Below are 6,907 nucleotides of genomic sequence, written 5' to 3' on the forward strand. Positions count from 1 at the left end.
AACCAGAGAACATTTTCTAACTGTTGACTGATAAATATAAATATTCTTATTTTTCATGACAGTAAGAAGAAATATTAAATATACTTTATTACTAGCTGAAGTCATCATTTTAAAACAAGCTAAAATCTATGTTACAGGCTGGAGTAACTCGAATTTCAGAAAATCAACTGAGACCTTTCAGACTTACCTGTTTGACTTATGTTTTGCTGACAAAATTGACCACCAGATGGGAGGCCCTTAATGCATCCACATGTGTCACCTACAATGGTATCACAGGCTCCATAGGCAATGCAGSTGTTATAAGACCAGGCATAATTCTCCTCACATTTGCACTGGGATGCATTTGCATTTTGTGAACACACTGAAGGAAATACATCAGCACAAAATATCAAGTTAGGGCAAGAGTTGTGCTATAAAGTGACACATATTTCATACTAACTTGTGTTAATGAATGGAACGGAGAAACAAGAAAATGCATTTTTACCTGTTGTGGTGCTAATGCTGGTAATTTCAGTCGTGTCGTTTATTGATAAAGGGAAGCTGAGGTTGTTGAGGATCAAGCGAAGGCTCCTAATGTCAGAAAGGCTTAGGACAATTTCCAACACATAATCAGTAGCATTTGTAAAATCTTGAGCTGAAACCCATAAAAAGATGTTGTATAGTGCTGGGCAGATGATCATTTTTCACGAATATTAAGACATACATCATGCAAGGGATTGGCAAAAGCATTTTAAATGGTTTACCTGCTCTTTTTTCTCTGGCATGAAGAATAGACGTTTCGGTGTCCATAAAGTCCTGCAAAAATTCACACATTAAATTTATTTCTTTAATCTAGCTGCACAAATCAAAAACTGTAACCATTTATTTTGTTACCAACTCAAAAACTGCACCACTTGTTGGAAGCATTTTTTTTCAAAGGATGTTTAGTGATCTGGCCAAATCACAGCATGTTTAGTCTAATATGATTTTTCTTGCGTTACAGTTTGTCTTTCTCACCTGAAAAAAGCCAGACACAGACTGTCTGAGTCCCTGTTTGTCCAAACTGTAGAATAAAACCAGAAGAATGACACCCAATTGCACTGGCCTTGGTAAAGCCATGTTGACTGTAAAGAAGACAAAAACAACATAAAAAATTTTAGACATTCACACATAATCAAAATGTTCATTGGTCTAAAAATATACATGCACATTTTGAAACAAAAACTGATTCTAATTTTATTACATACGAGCATTCACATTCAAATTACTTTTACTTTACAGTAAGTAACCACTATGGTAGCTGGTCCTGTTTGAAGGCATTCCATTTTCATTGAGATGCAATCTCTGGAAGCAGGAACATTTTGAACTTCCAGTAATTGTTTCTCCGAAACACTACATCCATTCTGTTTCCAGAAATAATAAAAAATGTTGTAGATTGTGAAGTTTGATTGTCTGTGTGCTGTGCCCGACAACTATATCAAAATGACAACCACCAATACAATGGGAAGAGTCAAAAGTGTCACTTGACAAATATCAAATCTCACTTATTCACTGTTTGTAAAAAGACTTGAAGAATAAGCCTGAAGCATATAAACTCGTTTTGTTGTTTAAGACACTATTTAGTTGTCAGGAGTTTGCCAAGAGGGTAAACCTGGACAATCTGAGTCATCTTCRTTTCTGAATACTGTAAAACCTGCCAACTATGAACAAGTAGCAAAGTATTTCCTATCTCACTGTTTGACTAGTCTCAGAACTTGTTTGGCGTGTTCTGACGCTCAACATGCTTTAGGACAAATGTGCCCAATTCCTGGTCCTAGAGAGCCACTATCCTGCAKGTTTTAGTCATTTYCTTCCTTCTACACACCTGATTCAGTATTTGATTTACTGCAGAAACCTGTTAACCACCAATTCATTAAAGTCATGCATGTTGGAACAGAGAAATCTTTAAAACACGCAGGATAGAGGCTCCCCAAGGACCAGGATTGGGCCTACCTGTTTTATCCCTGTTTAGTGGTTTCTCTTTAGCCATGTAGTTAGCCTTCTGAACTGAGAATGGTATCCATACTACTGTCAGTAATCTAATAAASAAAAAAGCCCATTTTTTTCATGTGTTAGTTTGCATTCAAAAGCATTTACATCCTTACTTTTTCTRTCTCAGTTTTCACAAGTGATAATACTTAGCCGAAACCGATGTAGCATTTAGTCATTACATATTTTGTTTGTTGTTATTAGAAGGTGAAGCTCTTACTCCCATGGCAGCGTGTTGTGCTTTTCATGGATCCCACAGAAGCTCTTTCACGGTCCTATATATCAGGGTGTTATTTTTTACCAGTTTGAAAAAAAAATCATGATTGCTTGACCTTAATCAGTTAATTTTCTGTTACTTATTAACTAAGTGGAACTACAGAAAACAGGTAAATGAATAAAAACAAGAAAACTGGAAAACAACATACTGTATCTGAATGTATTTTCCATCCCACTGGCACAACAATTTTTTTATTGTGTGTCATTTCCGTGTTGTAACCTGACAACAAAGCATACTTTGTGTTTACCATACCAGGGCTCCAACAGCAGCATTTGATAACTAAGGAATGTGTATGAGTTGGTCTGAACAAAGAAAAGAAACTTCTACCAAAATGAAACCAAGAAATCTGCTCAATATAATTKAAGTTTTAAACCTTTCTAATTATGTATGTGAAATTTTTTTTATGTGAAATTCACCAGCGGCAGAAATTCGCCTGAAAACATTRAATTGAAAATATTGGTCTTCAAATATGGACCTTCTTGTGACTCAAGCCAAAGCTATCAGCACCAGATGGAGTCGAGTGGCTTTTAGCCAATCAAATTACTCTCATTTGATCACATCACACAGATTTCTGATCTGAGGTCCTTAAACTGATCCCCTTTAGTATATCTACTTCTTGGAGCTTCATTGTTCCAGATGTCTCCATCTCATTCACACACATGGATTTTATCTTGTTTCTACTGGTTTACTTTCCTTTTTGATCGWAAACAAATCTCCCCATGGCTCTCTTCCACCTACTCTCCTCTCTCCTATGCCCATATGACTGTATTATGGGATTTTAACATTACAAATGAATGACTCCAAGACTGAAAAAACTATGTACAAATGTATTATGATTGTCCAAATAAAGCACACAGCTGTCAGTCTTTGTCTTTCATTTTTTTCTGAAGTCCTAACATTTGCATTTCTATCTTTTCACAGTTCTCTTCRTGTCTCACACACAACAACACAAATAYAAACATCTTCAAAGGCTTGAAGATAAAACTATGTTATTATGGTATGCAGTCATTCAGACTCCAAGAATTTACAAGGAAACTCATATTGAAACAATTAGGCACAACACTGTCTAAAACAAACACTTTGGCTTTGTTTACAAGCATTCTTGCATCTATAACTCCTACATCACCTCATTTGCCATCTGTCCATCACTGCTGCAATCAGAAAAGCTGGTTCCTGATGGAGTCCCACACCCACTTTGACCCTATTCCTCACTGCTACTGAACATCTTACCACTTTCTTTTTGTCCTGTCCTACAGTACCCTCACACCTGACATCATTGTACAGTCCCATAACTATTTTCTTGATCTTCTATCATATTCTTTCACATATTATAAAGCTACAGCTCATTTTAATGTGGAACTGGGTTGAACTGAAAGAATGTTATCTTTCTTTATTAAACAATGGGAGGATAAAGCCASAAAGAAGTAGCGCAGGAAAATCAAAGTAAAAAGGTACAACAGTGAGTTAACTTATGACAACTGACATTTTTGTGCCTCAAGCTGTTGGAAAAGAGCCAAACCTTCAGATGTATTCTGATAAGTCTATTTCCTCACGCCTGTAATTGGATTGTTCTGTTCCAACAATCTGAGGCATGAAACTATAAATGTGAAAAGATGCCACAACAAAACATTCCAGTGCTTATGATCTTCTGGGGTTTTTTTTTCCTTATTTTTGAAAATGAAGTCCAGGATGTTAGCTAATTGTGCTGGAATCTGAAAATTGTGTGCATTGCAAATCTGTTGTCATTCATTATCATCATATAATGATCATGATTAGAGGATCTACGTTTTCTCTGTGGGGAATAAAAGTGCAACAGGGCCAATAAATAATTGGGTGCCAGACCATTTAAAACTTTAAATGCAAGTAAACGAATCTCAAAATCAATATGAAAGTGAACAGGCAGCCAGTGCACGTCAGATAAAACAGGACTGATAAGGTCCTGCCTTCTAGAACCTGTTAAAAGACATGCAGCAGCGTTCTGGACAAACTGCAAGCGATGGAGAGATGATTGTTCCAAACCAACAAATGAATAGTTGCAATAGTCCAGTCTAGATGTAATAAAAGCATGGGTAAAGCCGGGTTCACACCAAACGTGTTTTGAGCAGCTAAAATGCACCCAACGCCACAAGTTGGATGCACTACGTTCAGACTGGGACACAGACTAGACACTCGTCTGAAGAGGGAGGAGCGTCCTGGTTTTTTTCTGGTCTGTCTTTAATGACGGGTGGAATAAAGATAAAATAAAGAAAATGGCTTTGCTTTATTTACTGAAAGCAAGCGAACAAGATAATTAATTCACCAGATGATTTAGAGGCAGTTTGTTCGGTTAGTTTCGCAACTCCAGGAGCTGCGAGCTGACAAACAATTTTTTTGTCCCGAGCCCAGTTTAACACTGCGGTCATTTTAACGAGCTGCTGACCCACATCGGTGCTGATAKCTCCAGAYAGAGCAACAACTGCAGATGGTCGATTTCAGCTAAAGAGCTCCTCCGTCTGTTTCGGGTTCAGGAAACCGTCACGTGGAAAAATTATTCTCTCAGATTGGTTGTTGTGGCRCATCGAGCAGCGCAAGTTAAAGTTTTTGAACTCGAGCAGCGGCTGCTTTGGATGCGCCGCATGCACGGAAAACGCTCTGCCGCATCCTACTGCTACCTTGCGCGCCATGCTAAACTGGCAAAACACGCCGCGCTGCTCCTAGATGCACATTCACCATAGACTGTGCATGTAAACTGGCTGCTTTAACTGCTCAAAACACATCCGGTGAGTATCCGGCTTAAGAGTTTCAAGGTCTTTGTGGGGAATGTAAGMTTTTGCTATGGCAATTACATGGAGCTGATAAAAACTGGTTTTAACAACTGAAGATATTTGTTTCTCAAATTTAAAAGCACTGCCTAAAAACACTCCAAGATTCTTGACCACAGATGAGCAATAGGGAGCAAGTGGGCCAAGAATTCCAGGTAAACCATCAGGAGGAGAGCAATTACCAAACAAACTTCAGTTTTGTCTTCAGTGAAGTCAATAAGAAAAAACTTTTAGTGCGCACAACTCAAATTATCCTTATAAAAACCAACTATTTAAAAAAGTGTTATGARGAAGTTAATAGTCTGAGAGTATTGAGTATGATTCTGTAGTATTAGCCCCTAAACGACTCAAACATTGTTTTGGCAACTACATTTTCTCTGCTTTCTAAGGAAATTAAAAAAATGTGTCACTAAACACTGACACATTTTATCTTGTGACCCTACTATAGGCCACTGTTTTGAGAGGCCTCCCATTTTTACCAATAACAGGGCCAAGAATTTTGGGGACTTCTTAGTTAGAGCAGACTTTTATACCTCTCTTCCTCATCTCTTGCTTCAATCATCTGCTGGTAATTTTCCCTGTTTAAGTTGTGCTCAGTGTAGTGCTATGATTAAAGGAAATATGCTTTTACATCCTCACACAGGTAAAAAGCTCTTTATTTCACACAGAATTACTTGCCAGAAAAAACATGTTGTGTATCTTTTGAAATGTCCTTGTGGCCTGGCCTATATAGGCAAAACTACAAGAGAATCACCGGCGCCGGAATGGGGGGGCCAGGGGGGCCATTGACCCCCCCCCCCCCGCCCACACACACACACACACACACACACTTTACGGCCCTGCCCATCAGCTGGTCCCACGGACATTTACAGGCTGCAGCTGCACCCAACGCTGACAAGTTTTGATGGATGTCTCTCTGTCTAGATACAGACAGAGGCACAGACAAAACCGACAGCATTAAGATCAGGGCTAAAGCTGTTTATAAGTCATCAGATCCACATGGCTCGGTTTTGTTGYGCAGCACTCAGCTGGTGATGCGCACACGCGTCACAAGCTGGAGGCTGGAGTTTATCTACTTGACGTTTCTGTTAGTGAAGTATTCTCCAAAAGGCAGTACAGTTCATAACTTGTACAATGATTTGAAAATGAGAACAAGCTCTTGATAATAAGTTAATAAAGTATTTAAATGGGGAGCAGTACAACCCGTGTGGAGAACAGTGGGGGAGTTTACGCRAAYTCTCCAGCTCTGGGTCCGGCTGATCATGAGCCTGCCTGACACGTGCAAAAAAACATTTTGGCTCTGATCCCAACCGGGTCGACCAAATCAGCTTAAAAATAATAATAATTTTGTATTTTGTGCCACATCTCTGGCCCAAACCTGTGTGCAACCATCTAATCTCCAGATCCAAGCTGACGGGTTGTGGAGAGAAAATAAAATAAAATAAAATAAAATAAAGGAGCCCATGGTCCTTTACAGGTCCGGTCCAAATGCTCACCTATATTTGGCCCAGAGCAGATAACTTTTCCTGCCAGTGTTGACAAATAATTGCATGGAGTTTGTCATTATTGTTGCTGTCCAAACGAAGATGCAGTTTATTTTATCTCTTTATACAGACTTGTAGTTTGTCTGATCTGTAACAAGTTGACAACRGCATGTAGTCGAAACGCGTCCTGTTTTCTGCCCTTATTAAAACAATARTATTTTTTGGAGTGCTGGTTATCCCATTTTTTTTTCAAAGTCAGACAAATTTGGGATAACAATTTAAAACAGATTACAGATATTTGATTACATACATTACATATCTTTAACCTGATATAGATG

At 38.5% G+C, this 6,907-nt stretch overlaps 1 long non-coding RNA gene across 1 annotated transcript in view; it reads right to left on the reverse strand.

The window, feature by feature from the left end:
- The window catches only part of LOC106532981 (uncharacterized), a 3,038-nt gene extending 2,767 nt beyond the window's left edge, over positions 1-271 (reverse strand). Inside the window, exon 1 of the long non-coding RNA XR_001312178.1 lies at positions 188-271. This is a non-coding gene — a long non-coding RNA (uncharacterized LOC106532981). The remainder of the gene's footprint in view (positions 1-187) is intronic.
- Between the last annotated feature and the right edge of the window lie 6,636 nt (positions 272-6,907).

The sequence above is a fragment of the Austrofundulus limnaeus genome, unplaced genomic scaffold, assembly GCF_001266775.1.
Source record: "Austrofundulus limnaeus strain Quisiro unplaced genomic scaffold, Austrofundulus_limnaeus-1.0 Scaffold864, whole genome shotgun sequence".
Lineage (NCBI taxonomy): Eukaryota > Metazoa > Chordata > Actinopteri > Cyprinodontiformes > Rivulidae > Austrofundulus > Austrofundulus limnaeus.